The sequence below is a fragment of the Delphinus delphis genome, chromosome 8, assembly GCF_949987515.2.
Source record: "Delphinus delphis chromosome 8, mDelDel1.2, whole genome shotgun sequence".
In the NCBI taxonomy this organism is placed as follows: domain Eukaryota; kingdom Metazoa; phylum Chordata; class Mammalia; order Artiodactyla; family Delphinidae; genus Delphinus; species Delphinus delphis.
The window spans coordinates 91,145,138-91,161,778 of record NC_082690.1 but is presented as its reverse complement, the minus strand read 5'-3'; the positions used below and the strand labels follow the sequence as shown (position 1 = coordinate 91,161,778).

General features: G+C 36.8%; 1 long non-coding RNA gene across 3 annotated transcripts in view; it reads left to right on the top strand.

Annotated features, from left to right (window-relative positions):
* The first annotated feature begins 3,992 nt into the window (after positions 1–3,992).
* Positions 3,993–16,641, top strand: part of LOC132429178 (uncharacterized) — an 83,984-nt gene continuing 71,335 nt past the window's right edge. For all 3 annotated transcript variants that reach the window (XR_009520307.1, XR_009520305.1, XR_009520306.1), the window contains exon 1: positions 3,993–4,133. This is a non-coding gene — a long non-coding RNA (uncharacterized lncRNA). The remainder of the gene's footprint in view (positions 4,134–16,641) is intronic.

Here is a 16,641-nt window from a genome sequence, read left to right as displayed (position 1 = left end):
ACAGTTACCCAGAGTCTTTACTCTCTAGGGGTGGTTCTTGCCTACACTTGACCTACATCTAGCACCAGAAGCTTCATCTTTTTCTCTTATGATGAAATTTTCTTATTAATTGGCACAAGTGCTCTCCATAGGGATAAGAAATTGTTGGGTGAGCATTATTGGGAATAATTATTTCCCTCCAATCTACTAGCTGTCAGTTCTGTAAAAGTTAAAACACATATAAATATTATGCAAATAAATACGCTAGAGGGATATTTAGTTGCCATACACTTTAATTTCTAATTGAAAGGATCGGAGAGTGGACAAGGTGTTACCTATGGTAGAGGGTGTGGAAGCATAAAAAAAAATGCATTTGTTCCCACCCCGGGTTATGTGACAGGTTTTGCAATCAGAATCTGTCATTTGTTGTGGCTGGATTTCAAAGATGTAAACTTAGTAGCTCAAAACTTAGTGAGAAATGCTGCAGGAATGACATTTTCAAGGTGATAGCTTGTTAATTGAGAATCCTGGTGGTTTTCTTCAGTTCTGTATAGATATTTGTTGTTCCCCTGCAAAGATAGTTCTGCTGGCAAAATTCCTATTTGTGTGTGCAAAGACAATAGCCCCTTGACATTGAGGAGAGAGTCTGAGCGGATTTTATTGAGATGCAAATAGTACAAGGTCCCCTGACTCTTTGCCTCGCTACCTGATTCTGCCTGCTTAGGGGCAGCAGAATAGCAAGTGTAATTCAAAATCACGCTTGACATGTATTGTCTTATTTAATCTTAACTACTCTGAGATATAGAAAGTATATTTTCATTACAAATAACTACATATCATAGGTGTTGGTGCTCATTGCTAAAATGCCAAACCTCAGCTGTTAAGCATATAAATGTACGTGGATTAATACACGCACTTCTGTATATGACAGATAACCAACAAGGACCTACTGTATGGCACAGGGAACTCTACTCAATATTCTGTTATAACCTATATGAGAAAAGAATATTAAAAAAATGAATATATGTATGTGTATAACTGAATCACTTTGCTGTACACCTGTACATCACTAACACAACCTTGTAAATCAGCTATACTCCAATAAAATTAAAAAACTGTAAGCGGTTTACTCTATGTATGTATATATGACAAAGACACTGGGTTATGGAATTTTATTCAGGTGCATATTTTTCATAAGCTTATTTGGAGGCATCTTGTCTTTAGACTATTTTTTAGAAGACCCGGTGTTGCTTTAGGTTCCTTCTTTCTTTATGATTGCTTACTCATTTGTCCAAAATGATACATTTCATAAAAATGTCTATAGTGAGCTTGGATTTCTGGAATCTTTCTTGTTTTCATCGTTGAAGTTTCCACAAATCCTGTTGCAGAATAAAGCAGGATGAAGTAAGGCTTTTCCCTTGGCATTCTTAAAGCATATATTTATTCTGTAGCCATCCAGGAAGTGAGAGCTGGTCCTTGACAGCTTGCTCAAGTAGCTATACATAGTTGCCTTAGATACTTCTCACTGAGCTTTTAATTCTGTAACTTGAATTTCCCAATTTCTAAAGATTGGCTAATTAAGGTATGCTGACATTCTTCTTCACAAAGCATACAAAGTTATTCTTGAGTTTTACCATTTAAGATGGTTTATATGAGTCCTCCAGTTTCTTTATTGCCAGAAACCTTCTTGGCTTGTAGGTATTAACCGAAATTACTTAATGGCAATTGCAGATTGGGTTCAGAAAAATACATTGTGTTAGCCAATGTTAAAAAAAATAAAGTAAAACACAAGTAAACCTAAAAAAGATATTAAGGTAACATCGGCTTATTTGCCCATCACTTAGTAGTTTCATTCAATCTATCATCATGGATTTCTTATATTACTGTTACACTAAAACATTTCTGCAGATTATTTTATGAAAACACATTCCAGGGATTTTGCAAGTGCATGTAAGTGGATGAAGAATTCATTTGACGTTAATTAATTTCTAACTACTTTATTAATGTCTATGTGTTTTTAAATGTCCAGTATGATGAAACAAAGAGAATTGTTGATCTTTTTCAGTGTTTTTGCTTGCTACTCCTTCATCAAGATGCCTTATGTGGTGCTGGAAGGCTGCACCAACGATGTTTTCTTAGAAATGTTGGGGGTGAACCTGGGGCAAAAAGTACCATACTCAAGTGACACCATAGCATGACATACTAGGAATTACTGAAGTACATGGAAGATCCCATCATAGAACATATAAACCTACCAAAATACTTTTCTATTGCAACATGAAGAATGCACAAAATGGTCAGTATGACTTACCATATGCATACTTTGAACATAATAATAATATGAATAAGAATACTTTTGCTTCAGATTTACTGCCTAGATACTCAACTGGTTCTGCACTGTATAAAACTATTAAGGATTATGTTGTCAATGAATAAATTTGGTATGGAAGTATGTTCTGATGGTACAGCTGTAATGATGGGACAACATTCTGAGTAATTACCCAGATTAAGGATCTTTCTCCACAATGTAAATCAACTCACTGTTTTCTTCACAGAGAAAGTTTTATGATGGAAGAAAAAGGCAACTGATATAACCACTGTACTTAGCAATGTAGTAAGATTTGTGAATTATATAAAGGCTATTAGAGTCTATTTTCTTTAGTATCTGATAATATAAATGTTGATTATTAAGAATTACATTCATAAGTATGATGGTTATTGAGAGGAAAATTTCTGCTGATCGTATTTGAACTATGCAACAAGTTCTTCGTGTTCCTGCAAGACAAGAAAACAATTTGGTCCAACTTTTAGTATAAATGAGCAGCAAACATGCTTATTTTTCTGATTTTTTTCTTGTTTTTGTTTTTAATGACTTTAAAACTTTCCTATAAGTCATGTCATATATATATATGTGTATATATATATATATATTTTTTTCCCCAATGCCAGATGACATCAAAGGAAAAAACAAAAGTTAAAGCTTGGAAGAACAAAGTGTCTACGCATCATTATGGCATGCTCCATAATTTAAAGACAATCATCAATCTATATCACACATATGGAGAAGTAATCACTGAGCATTTTCCACATTTGATAGAATGATTTGAATTTTATTTTTCACCAAAAGAAGATTCAAATGTAGAAAATTCATGGACTTGATACTCATTTTTAAAATGAAAATGTAATTTAAATTTAGCTATATTTTTATGGCATAAGTTGCTGAAATTGGCTACTTATGAATGACTAACATTAACTTTTGAAATGATGATATTCTTCACTTTATTTTGGATGAAATAAAATTAATATCCTGAGATTGCTTTAAAATATCTTTTTTATTCCTATCAATATATCTATTTTCATCTGTTTTTTTCTACTCTGAGTGTTATTAAACACACATTATAAAACTTAAGATATACATTATGGCCCATGAGTAGTGTTGTAAGGGTATGTGTACTGCCTGCAGGAGAATGGGCAGATTTCCATGAGGTCCTTTCTAATTTTCAGAAGTCACTGTTGACTACTTCTTAAATTCTGTCTACATTCTGCCTTCCCATGACTTCTAGTGCCTTTGTACACAATATTTCTATATCGCATGATGTATACCTGAATAAAACCTAACTATAGGAACTTTACATATAATATCACTATAAATTCCACAAGATTGGAGTATACAAAGCAAAGTCTTGCCATCAGGTTTTTGCTTTACACAAGAACTACTATACTTTTGCCCTAATTTGAATGTGATAAAATAGTTCAGTGTGTCAGTTGTTACAGGGAAGTGATTGTTTCCCAACATATTTAGGTATAGTAATTTTGGATAATCATCTGCCATTTTTTACTCATTCCCTGTATTATCCACTCCCTGCTTTTTTTTTTTTTTTTTTTCTTAATGACTTTACAGTACCTTCCTCTTGAGTAAGTGGAGCATATTTCTTTCTTTCTTTCTTTTTTTTTTTTTTTGCGGTACGCGGGCCTCTTACTGTTGTGGCCTCTCCCGTTGCAGAGCACAGGCTCCGGACGCGCAGGCTCAGCGGCCACGGTTCAAGGGCCCAGCCGCTCCGTGGCATGTGGGATCTTCCCGGACCGGGGCACGAACCCGTGTCCCCTGCATCGGCAGGCGGACTCTCAACCACTGCGCCACCACGGGAGTCCAGGTATTTCTTTCTTTTTTGTTTTTCCCCCATAGATACTGTCTTGGCCCCATGACCAATGAGATGTCAGTGGATTTGATATGAACAGAAGCTTGAAATGTGCTTATGTGGTTTGACTAGCTCACATTTGCTTTTGTGATCTGTTGCAAAAAGAATATGCCTCCAATACCTGGTGGCTCAGGGATAATGTGGACACATTTGGAGTGGACTGGAACACAATCCAGAACCTGAAACTAAGTCCAGATGAGCCCAGCTGACCCAGCAGAGCTATGGCAAACTCACAGACTAGTGCATTGAAACCACAGAAATGTTGATGGCCATGGATATTTTGAAGCAGATGAGTAACATGTAGATTCCTAAAATTAAAAAAAACCTTTTTAATTTCTGGCATTTCTTGGGCTCCTATGACTATCATTTTAAATCTTTTCTTCTAGAAACCTTCTCTTTCAGCAGGGTAAGATGAAGGAATTATTACAGCTCTTCCACATGAGTTTACGTGTTATGTAGTCTGGTGTATTACAAAAAAAATATACAAAAATGGGACCAAAATGATGGGTCTTCTGTCATCCATTCCCTGACAAAGTAGATGAGGAGCAAAATAGCAGTGGTGTTTTTGTAGCAAGATTTGTTTGGAATGGATTCTATTGTTTATAGCTAAGAATCCTGGCATTGGCCACTAGAAAGCAATAGCCCTCTCCCTCTCCCCCTCCTTCTCTCTCTTCCTTTCCATTTATAGATTCTGTGTGAGATGGTAGAATCATTTTCTTAAATCTTATAATGACCCTTTCTAGATGGCTTTCATTTTGTCCCAGTTATCAGTGATTTTAGCACAAAGTACTATCTGCAGTAACACGTCCTCCTTCAATAACTGCTGTACCATCAGGATTTGACATGAGCATTTTCATGTAAACATACACCTCTTTCTTTTTGCTACACTGTTTGTATCATGAAACATCTTTGCCACATTTACATAGATCTTTCATTCTATAAGGCTGTGCTTCACAAATATCACCACTGAGGGATTATTTTAAAAGTTTTTCATAGTCCATTGTGACATTTTGCAAAATATAATAAGAATGAGTTGCTAGAAAAATAAAACAGAATTAAAAAAACAGACATTCATAACAGAAGCTCATTTATCTTTATTACAGATTCAACAGGAATATAATTACATTTCAGTAAATATAATAAAAATAAATAGGGTCAAAAACATAATTTTAAAACTGTACACATTGTTTATTGAAAGTGTGCACATAGGTGAGTAATCTAGAGAATTTTTATTGTGTGTGTAAATTTGCATGTTATACAATACTAACGAAAAATTATGAGTAAAATGGAAAAATTTTTATATCAAATGCCTATTCACACCCTGAATGAATACCACATATATTGATATTTAAACTCTGTGACAAATGAGCTTGCTTCTTGCTTGTTAACTTATACAGTCTCAGGTGGATCTGGATTATGAGTGAAATTTTTCCTCTGATAACCTATGACATATAAGTTTATTATTCTGATAGTATAAGTGAATTGATCATTAGAGAAGATGAAATTTGACTTACAGCAATTTTGTTTTCTACACGTCGGCAGATATGCTGTGGTTCTACTGGTTAAGCTGGAATCAGTTTGCCTTAGTGAGATGGGCTGGGACCTGGGACCCTTTGCTGCAGCGCTGCAATGCTTGTACCTGGACACACCTCTCCTCGAGCAATAAAATAGAAAGAAACTATATGGGACTAAAAATAACTGTGTGCATGCACAGTTGGGGCAAATTATTGACAAAAAGATACAAAAGACCAAAAAACTCAACTGCCACTTCTAAAGAGCCAGGAGCAAAAGCAGGGGGTCAGGAGCAAAGGTAGGGTACTGCCCATGCCCACTGCACACAACACCACCTAAGGGGTGGGCAGACCACCTAAGCCACCCCTCAGGCCCGAACCCTGGACACACCCCTACCTTCACCCCATATAAGGAACAAGCTCGCCCCCCTGAGGGAGCAAGTGAGCAAGGGAACTTGTTGTTTATTGTAGCTCCCCCCTGCTGCAGCAGGGGCCCCAGTAGAGCCTTGCCTGAATTTCTTGTCTGGCCTCTAGTCAATTTCTATTGATTGGGGAAGGCCAAGAACCCTGGTCGGTACCATTAGTGCCAGATGTGCTTTGTTTTCAGGTCCTCCCCATATGCCTTCATGTCCTTGGACTGAAAGCTACTTGGAGGGAGTATGCTCTTCTTGTTGTGCATAGGATCACACAGAGCAATGCAAATGATGCACAATGAAAGCCTCTACTCAGATCAGGAACACTGACATCCTGTGGTTTGAAGCAAGTTCCATGGGCAAATCCAAGTTTAATAAAGCATGTCTACTTACTCATTGAAAAGCTGTTGATGCCAGAAGTGACTGACGACAATTATCTAACCTACCACATCTATTTTCACTAGAATCCATTTACCAAATACAGTGTTAGTGCTAAGACATGATTATTGATTAAGCCAGCACAAAGCAGGGTAAAAGTGTAATGATTCTTGGCCAAAGTCATAATCCTAGTGGCAAGACTTCATATGGTAACCACAATTCCTCTGGTATTCTTGGTGGACTTTGGGAGCAACTGTAGAAATGGGGTTTGCTTTCGGTATCTACTTTCTTTCTGGTTTAATGTTTATCTTAGATTAGTATTTAGAGTTTATTATCATTGGTAGATTTGTTTATTGGAAAGTTCCCACATTATGGTTCTGTTTTATACACTATATGTAATATACTACTACGATATAACAACTAGAAGACACAAGAGAGCAAACAGTAGATAGAAATTGAGAGGAAGTCAAATGGCAGGTGAGAAATAACCTTAGGGAAATGTGACCGCTCTCCTCCAAGACAGGCCATATAGCCATCACTGGCTTCAGAAAAAATTATCCTGACCCTCTTTATGAATCTCACAGAGAAAGGCAACATATAATATCACATTATATCATAAAAGAGCACATTATTTTAGTACATTTAGAAAAATGCACAACCATTACAATGCCACTATTAGCGATGAGCTATAGTAGAACTACTGCTACAATTTTATTTATAGTACCTGAACCTTTAGTAGTAATACAGCAATGTGAACTTCCTGAATTTGATGGCTTGCACAGTATTATGACTATATAAAATATGTCTTTGTAGAAAATACGCAATAATGTATTTGGGTATAGGGGACATTGTGTCAGCAACTTTCAGTAGATTCAGGAAAAAATTAAAAATTTCCTTGAACAGTTTTTTCAAACTCTCCACAAGGTTGAGAATTGTGTCAAATTATTTTTTAAAAGCTACACCAGTGACAAAAATGTAATATAGTTAGTAATAACTGTAACAAAAGGCATTAAAGCTTTTGTGTAGAGATAATAAACTTGTATTAAAAGATATTAAAAAGTAGAGACCTTCAAGATGGCAGAGGAGGAAGATGTGGATATAACCTTCCTCCCCACAAATACATCAGAAATACATCTACATGTTGAACAACTCCTACAGAACACCTACTGATGCTGGCAGAAGACCTCAGAGCTCCCAAAAGACAAGAAACTCCCCACATACCTGGGTAGGGCAAAAGAAAAAAGAAATAACAGAGACAAAAGAATAGGCACAGGACCTGCACCAGTGGGAGGGAGCTGTGAAGGAGGAAAAGTTTCCACACATTAGGAAGCTCCTTCACTGGTGGAAATGGGGGATGGCGGGGGGTCGGGGAAGCTTTGGAGCCATGGAGGAGAGCGCAGCCACAGGGGTGCGGAGGGCAAAGCGGAGAGATTCCCACACAAAGGATCGCTGCCGACCAGCACTCACCAGCCAGAGAGTCTTGTCTGCTCACCCACCAGGGTGGGCAGGGGCTGGGAGCTGAGACTCAGGCTTTGGAGGTCAGCACCCAGGGAGAGGACCGGGGTTGGCTGCGTGAACACAGCCTGAAGGGGGCTAGTGCACCACAGCTAGCTGGGAGGGAGTCCGGGAAAAAGTCTGGAACTGCCTAAGAGGCAAGAGACCATTGTTTTGGGGTGCGCAAGGAGAGGGGATTCAGAGCACCACCTAAACGAGCTCCAGAGACAGGCGCGAGCCGCGGCTATCAGCACAGACATCAGAGATGGGCTTGAGATGCTAAGGCTGCTGCTGCCGCCACCAAGAAGCCTATGTGCAAGCACAGGTCACTATCCACAACTCCCCTCCCAGGGAGCCTGTGCAGCCCGCCACTGTCAGGGTCCCATGATCCAGGGAAAACTTCCCCGGGAGAACGCATGGCGTGCCTCAGGCTGGTGCAACGTCACGACAGCCTCTGCCACTGCAGGCTCGCCCCACATCTGTACGCCTTCCTCCCCAAGGGCCTGAGTGAGCCAGAGCCGCCTAATCATCTGCTACTTTAACCCCATCCTGTCTGAGCAAAAAACAGACACACTCAGGCGACCCACACGCAGAGGCGGTGCCAAATCCAAAGCTGAATCCCAAGAGCTGTGCGAACAAAGAAGAGAAAGGGAAATCTCTCTGTGCAGCCTCAGGTGGAGCAGATTAAATCTCCACAATCAACTTGATGTACCCTGCATCACTGGAATACCTGAATAGAAAACGAATCAACCTAAAATTGAGGAGGTGGACTTTGGGAGCAACTGTAGAAATGGGGTTTGCTTTCGGCATCTACTTTCTTTCTGGTTTAATGTTTATCTTAGATTAGTATTTAGAGTTTATTATCATTGGTAGATTTGTTTATTGATTTGGTTGCTCACTTCCTTTTTTTTATATAGATATATATATTTTTTTCCTTTTTCTCTTTTTATGGGTGTGTATGTGTATGCTTCTTTGTGTGATTTTGTCTCTTTAGCTTTGTTTTTACAATTTATCCTAGGGTTCTGTCTGTCCTTTTTTTTTGTTTGTTTATTTTTTTAGTATAGTTTTTGGTGCTTGTTATCATTGGTGGATTTGTTTTTTTGTTTGTTTGCTCTCTTTCTTTACTACATTTCAATTTTTCTATTTTTAATAATTATTTTATTTTAAAAACTTTATTTTATTTATTTATTTTTTTCTTGTTTGCTTTTTTTCTCCCTTTTCTTCTGAGCTGACAGGGTCTTGATGCTGCAGGCCAGGTGTCAGGTCTGTGCCACTGAGGTGGGAGAGCTGAGGTCAGGATATTGGTCCACCAGAGACCTCCCAGCCCCACATACTATCAAATGGTGGGAGCTCCCCAGAGATCTCCATCTCAATGATAAGACCAGGCTCCACTCAACGACCAGCAGGTTCCAGTGCTGGACACCCCATATCAAACAACTACCAAGACAGGAACACAACCCCACCCATTAGCAGAGAGACTGCCTAAAATAATAAGTTCACAGACACCCCCAAACACACCACCCGATGTGGTCCTGCCCACCAGAAAGAAAAGATCCAGCCTCATCCCCCAGTACACAGGCAGGCACCAGTCCCCTCCACCAGGAACCCTACACAACCCACTGAACCAACCTTAACCACTGGAGGCAGACACAAAAAACAACGGGAACTATGAACCTGCAGTCTGTGAAAAGGAGACCTCAAACACAGTAAGTTAAGCAAAATGAGAAGACAGAGAAACACACAGCAGTTGAAGGAACAAGGCAAAAACCAAACAGACCAAACAAATGAAGAGGAAATAGGCAGTCTACCTGAAAAAGAATTCAGAGTAATGATAGTAAAGATGATCCAAAATCTTGGAAATAGAAGGAGAAAATACAAGAGACCTTTAACAAGGACCTAGAAGAACTAAACAGCAAACAAACAGTGATGAACAACACAATAAATGAAATTAAAAATTCTCTAGAAGGAATCAATAGCAGAATAACTGAGGCAGAAGAACGTATATAAGTGACTTGGAAGATAAAATAGTAGAAATAACTACCACAGAGCACAATAAAGAAAAAAGAATGAAAAGAATTGAGGCCAGTCTCAGAGACTTCTGGGACAACATTAAATGCACCAACATTCGAATTACGGGGGTCCCAGAAAAGAAGAGAAAAAGAAAGGAACTGAAAAAATATTCGAAGAGATTTTAGTTGAAAACTTACCTAATATGGGAAAGGAAATAGTCAATCAAGTCCAGGAAGCACAGAGTCCCATACAGGATAAATCGAAGGAGAAACACACCAAGACACATATTAATCACACTATCAAAAATTAAACACAAAGAAATAATATTAAAAGCAGCAAGGGAAAAACAATAAATAACATACAAGGGAATCCTCATAAGGTTAATAGCTGGCCTATCAGCAAAAACTCTGCAAGCCAGAAGCGAGTGGCAGAACATATTTAAAGTGATGAAAGGGAAAACACTACAACCAAGATTACTCTACCGGCAAGAATCTCATTCAGATTTGACAGAGAAATTGAAAACACTTACACACAAGCAAAAGCAAAGAGAGTTCAGCTGCACCAAACCAACTTTACAACAAATGCTAAAGAAACTTCTCTAGGCAGGAAACACAAGAGAAGGAAAAGACGTACAATAACAAACCCAAAACAATTAAGAAAATGGTAATAGCAGCATACATATCAATAACTATCTTAAATGTAAATACATTCAATACTCCAACCAAAAGATATAGACTGGTTGAATGGATACAAAAACAAGATGCATATATATGCTGTCTACGAGAGACCCACTTCAGACTTAGGGACACATACAGGCTGAAAATGAGGGGATGGAAAAAGATATTCTATGCAAATGGAAATCAAAAGAAAGCTGAAGTAGAAATTCTCATATCAGACATAATAGACTTTAAACAACTATTTACAAGAGACAAAGAAGGACACTACATAATGAACAAGGGATCAATCCAAGAAGAAGATATAACAATTGTAAATATTTATGCACCCAACATAGGAGCATCTCAATACATAAGAAAAATGCTATCAGCCATAAAAGGGGAAATCGACAGTAACACAATCATAGTAGGGGACTTTAACATCCCACTTTCACCAATAGATAGATCATCGAAAATGAAAATAAATAAGAAAACACAAGCTTTAAATGATACACTAAACAAGATGGACTTGATTGATATTTATAGGACATTCCATCCAAAAACAACAGAATACACTCTCTTCTCAAGTGCTCATGAAACACTCTCCAAGATAGGTCATACCTCGGGTCACAAATCAAGCCTTGGTAAACTTAAGAAAATTGAAATCGTGTCAAGTGTCCTTTCAGACCATGACGCTATGAGACTAGATATCAGTTAGAGGAAAAAATCTGTAAAAAATACAAACACATGGATGCTAAATAATACACTAGTTAATAACCAAGAGATCACTGAAGAAATCAAAGAGGAAGTCAAAAATACCTAGAAACAAATGACAATGAAAACACGATGACCCTAAACCTATGGGATGCAGCAAAAGCAGGTCTAACAAGGAAGCTTATAGCAACACAATCCTACCTCAAGAAACAAGAACCATCTCAAATAAACAACCTAACCTTAGACCTAAGGCAATTAGAGAAAGAAGACCCAAAATTCCCAAAGTTAGCAGAAGGAAAGAAATCATAAGCCCATATCAGAAATAAATGAAAAAGAAATGAAGGAAACAATAGCAAATATCAATAAAACTAAAAGCTAGTTCTCAGAGAAGATAAACAAAATTGATAAACCTTTCACCAGACTCATAAAGAGAAAAAGGGAGAAGACTCAAATCAATAGAATTCAAAATGAAAAAGGAGAAGTAACAACTGACACTGCAGAAATACAAAGGATTGTGAGAGATTACTACAAGCAACTCTATGCCAATAAAATGGACAACCTGGAAGAAATGGACAAATTCTTAGAAAAGCACAAACTTCTGAGACTGAACCAGGAAGAAATAGAAAATATAAATAGACCAATCACAAGCACTGAAATTGAAACTGTGAGTAAAAATCTTCCAACAAACAAAAGCCCAGGACCAGATGGCTTCACAGGCAAATTGTATCAAACATTTAGAGAAGAGCTAACACATAGCCTTCTCAAACTCTTCCAAAATACAGCAGAGGGAGGAACACTCCCAAACTCATTCTAAGAGGCCACCATCACCCTGATGCCAAAACCAAAGATGTCACAAAGAAAGAAAACTACAAGCCAATATCACTGATGAATATAGATGCAAAAATCCTCAACAAAATACTAGCAAACAGAATCTAACAGCACATTAAAAGGATTATACACCATGATCAAGTGGGATTTATCCCAGGAATGCAAGGATTCTTCAATATATGCAAATCAATCAATGTGATAAGCCATATTAACAAACTGAAGGAGAAAAATCATATGATCATCTCAATAGATGCAGAAAAAGCTTTCAACAAATTTCAACACCCGTTTATGATAAAAACCCTCCATAAAGTAGGCATAGAGGGAACTTTCCTCAACATAATAAAGGCCTTTTATGACAAACCCACAGCCAACACTGTCCTCAATGGTGAAAAACTGAAACCATTTCCACTAAGGTCAGGAAAAAGACAAGGTTGTCCACTCTCACCACTCTTATTTAACATAGTTTTGGAAGTTGTAGCCACAGCAATCAGAGAAGAAAAAGAAATAAAAGGAATCCAAATCAGAAAAAAAGAAATAAATCTGTCACTGTTTGCAGGTAACATGATACTATACAGAGAGAATCCTACAGTTGCTACCAGAAAACTACTAGAGCTAATCAATGAATTTGGTAAAGTAGCAGGATACAAAACTAATGCACATAATCTCTTGCATTCCTATACACTAATGATGAAAAATCTGAAAGGGAAATTAAGGAAACACTCCCATTTGCCATTGCAACAAGAAGAATAAAATATCTAGGAATAAATCTACCAAAGGAGACTAAAGACCTGTATGCAGAAGCTATAAGACACTGATGAAAGAAATTAAAGATGATACAAATGGATGGAGAGATATACAATGTTCTTGGATTGGAAGAATCAACATTGTGAAAATGACGATACTACCGAAAGCCATCTACATATTCAGTGCAATCCCTATCAAACTACCAATGGCTTTTTTCACAGAACTAGAACAAAAAATTTTACAATTTGTATGGAAACACAAAAGACCCCTAATAGCCAAAGCAATCTTGAGAAAGAAAAACGGAGCTGGAGGAATCAGGCTCCCAGACTTCAGACTATACTACAAAGCTACAGTTATCAAGAGAGTATGGTACTGGCACAAAAACAGAAATATAATCAATGGAATAGGATTGAAAGCCCAGAGATAAACCCACGTACTTATGGTCACCTTATTTTTGATAAAGGAGGCAAGAATATACAATGGAGAAAAGAACACCTCTTCAATAAGTGGTGCTGAGAAAACTGGACAGCTACATGTAAAAGAATGAAATGAGAACACTCCCTAACACCATACACAAAAATAAACTCAGAATAGATTAAAGACCTAAATGTAAGGCCAGACACTATAAAACTCTTAGAGGAAAACATGGGCAGAACACTTTATGACATCAATCACAGCAAGATCCTTTTTGACCTATTTTGAAATAAAAACAAAAATAAACGAATATGACCTAATGAAACTTAAAAGCTTTTGCACAGCAAAGAACCACATAAACAAGACAAAAAGACATCCCTCAAAATGGGAGAAAATATTTGCAAATGAAGCAACTGACAAAGTATTAATCTCCAAAATTTACAAGCAGCTTATGCAGCTCAATATCAAAAAAACAAACAACCCAATCCAAAATTGGGCAGAAGATCTAAATAGACATTTCTCTAAGAAGACATACAGATTGCCAACAAACACATGAAAGGTTGCTCGACATCACTAATCATTAGAGAAATGCAAATCAAAACTACAGTGAGGTGTAACCTCATACCAGTCAGAATGGCCATCATCAAAATATTTACAAACCATAAATGCTGGAGAGGGTGTGGAGAAAAGGGAACCCTCCTGCACTGTTCATGGGAATGTAAATTGATACAGCCATTATGGAGAACAGTATGAAGGTTTCTTAAAAAACTAAACATGGAACTACTACATGACTCAGCAATCCCACTATTGGGCATATGCCCTGAGAAAGCCATAATTCAAAAAGTGTCATGTACCACAATGTTCATTGCAGCTCTATTTACAATAGTCAGGACATGGAAGCAACCTAAGTGTCCATCGACAGATGAATGGATAAAGAAGATGTGGCACATATATACAATGGAATATTACTGAGCCATAAAAAGAAATGAAATTGAGTTATTTGTAATGAGGTGGGTGGACCTAGTGTCTGTCATATAGAGTGAAGTAAGTCAGAAAGAGAAAAATAAATACCGTATGGTAACACATATATATGGAATTAAAAAAAATATTCTGAAGAACCTAGGAGCAGGACAAGAATAAAGACGCAGATGTAGAGAATGGACCTGAGGACACAGGAATGGGGAAGGGTAAGCTAGAACCAAGTGAGAGTATCACATAGACATATATACACTATGAAGTGTAAAATAGATAGCTAGTGGGAAGTAGCCACATAGCACAGGGAGATCAGCTCAGTGCTTTGTGTCCACCTAGAGGGGTGGGATTGGGAGGGTGGGAGAGAGATGCAAGAGGGAGGAGATATGGGGATATATGTATATGTATAGCTGATTCAATTTTTTCTAAAGCAGAAACTAACACACCATTGTAAAGCAATTATACTCCAATAAAGGTGTTAAATAAACAAAAGATATTAAAAATTAAATAAGTACGTATACCATGTTCATGGATAGGACATTGTAATATTTAAAGATGTCAATTATCCTAAAATTAAGCAATTCATTAAATTGATTCCCTTATAATTAGTAATGGAGTTTTTCATGGAAGTTGGCAAGTCGATGCACAACTTCACATGGAAGCGCAAAGGGCTGGGAATAGCAAAAATTCTTTATAAGAAAAATAATAACAAAAACACACAAAAAAGATAAATTTAGTTGTATAAAAATCAGGGAACTTTTCTATGATATAACAAGTCTTATTATAATGCTTCAAATACAGAGTTCAGAAATAGATTTATATACATATGGAAATTTAGTTCAAAGCAGATTTGGCACCTATATCAGTGAGAATAGGATATCTTTTTCAAAATAGTATTATGATTACCAGTCATACAATTAGATTAATATTTCTCACTGGAAAATTTTAGTGTCTTTTCTATTCTCATTGCTCTCAAAATCATGAGTATGTCCCTTTGTGTAGATTATTTTTATTAACTATGCAGGAAGTATGGTAAATATTTTAAATATGAAAACTAATGCAATTCATTTAGTCTAAATAATTTTCTTGAATTAATTTTTTGGTAATTTCCTAAATTTTATTTATTATTTTTTTCTGATTTTCTTGCAGGCACTCTCATTATTCATATATTGGTCCTTTTGTACTTATCTTCTAATATTGTTTTATTTTCTCCTATTTTAAACCTATTTTTTAGTATACTTAATGGAAAATTACCACAATTTTATTTCCTTACCCCTATATTTAGTTTTAATTTCTCCTATATTTTTAAATTTCAAGGGCTGGTTTTGTTCTTTAAATATTCCTTTTCATAGCAGGCTGTTCTTTCATATGTGCGATGTGTTCTTTCTTTTTGTTTTTTTTTTGCAGAAATTAATTATAGATCCTTTTTGCAATTTTATTCTCCCCACATTGTTTCCACTTATTCCAAAATCTTTTTGGAAATTTATTTTCTATATGTTCTGATAGGTAATTTCCTCAAATAGCTATTGGTATTTGGCTGTTGCCTAAAAATAAGAAAGGCACCTCTCCAAAACTGATTGGAAGCTCTATGAGTTGGTGAGGTCATTTCTCTGGTGGGTTTTACTCTACATGATTTGCCTGGGGTATTTCATTTGAGAACTGTATGTGTGTGTTTGTGAATATATATGTTTATGTGTATATATATATATATATATATGTATATATATTCACATATACATATTTTTTCCCTCTGTGAAGAATCTTCCATTTTCAGCCTGTAGAGTATAAATTTCTCTATCGTTATTCTGGATCCTGAGTAGGGGGATAATAAGAGTAGTTAGCACATATGTAGTACTTATTTTTCTGCCCAGCACTAAAATATGTGCTTTACATGTATTCACTCATTTAAACTTTGCATCAATCTAATAACTGTGTACCCATTTTTCAGTTAAAGAAATTGAGGCACAAAGAAGAACACTAACTTAGCCAAGGTCATAGAACATGTTACATGCAAAGCTGGGATTCCAACTCAAGAGGCTACACTCCTAAATGGGATATACCTGGTTTCCTATCTAGACATACATTTAATCCCCCACCTCTGCTTTCTTTTTTGATGAAATCACCCTCTTGTCTGCCTAGTGTTCCTCCTGTTCAAACTATTTATTGTTGACTCTTTGTAGATGATATACCTTCAATATTTTTCTAGTGCAGAGAAAGGGTCATTGCCAGTCTGAGTCAGGTCAGTGAAGATCAAAGTGTCCAACAGCTTCTTAAATAGATTTTCAAACTATCCCCTGTATTTAGCTCCCTCTAACCCCATTTACTGAGGTCT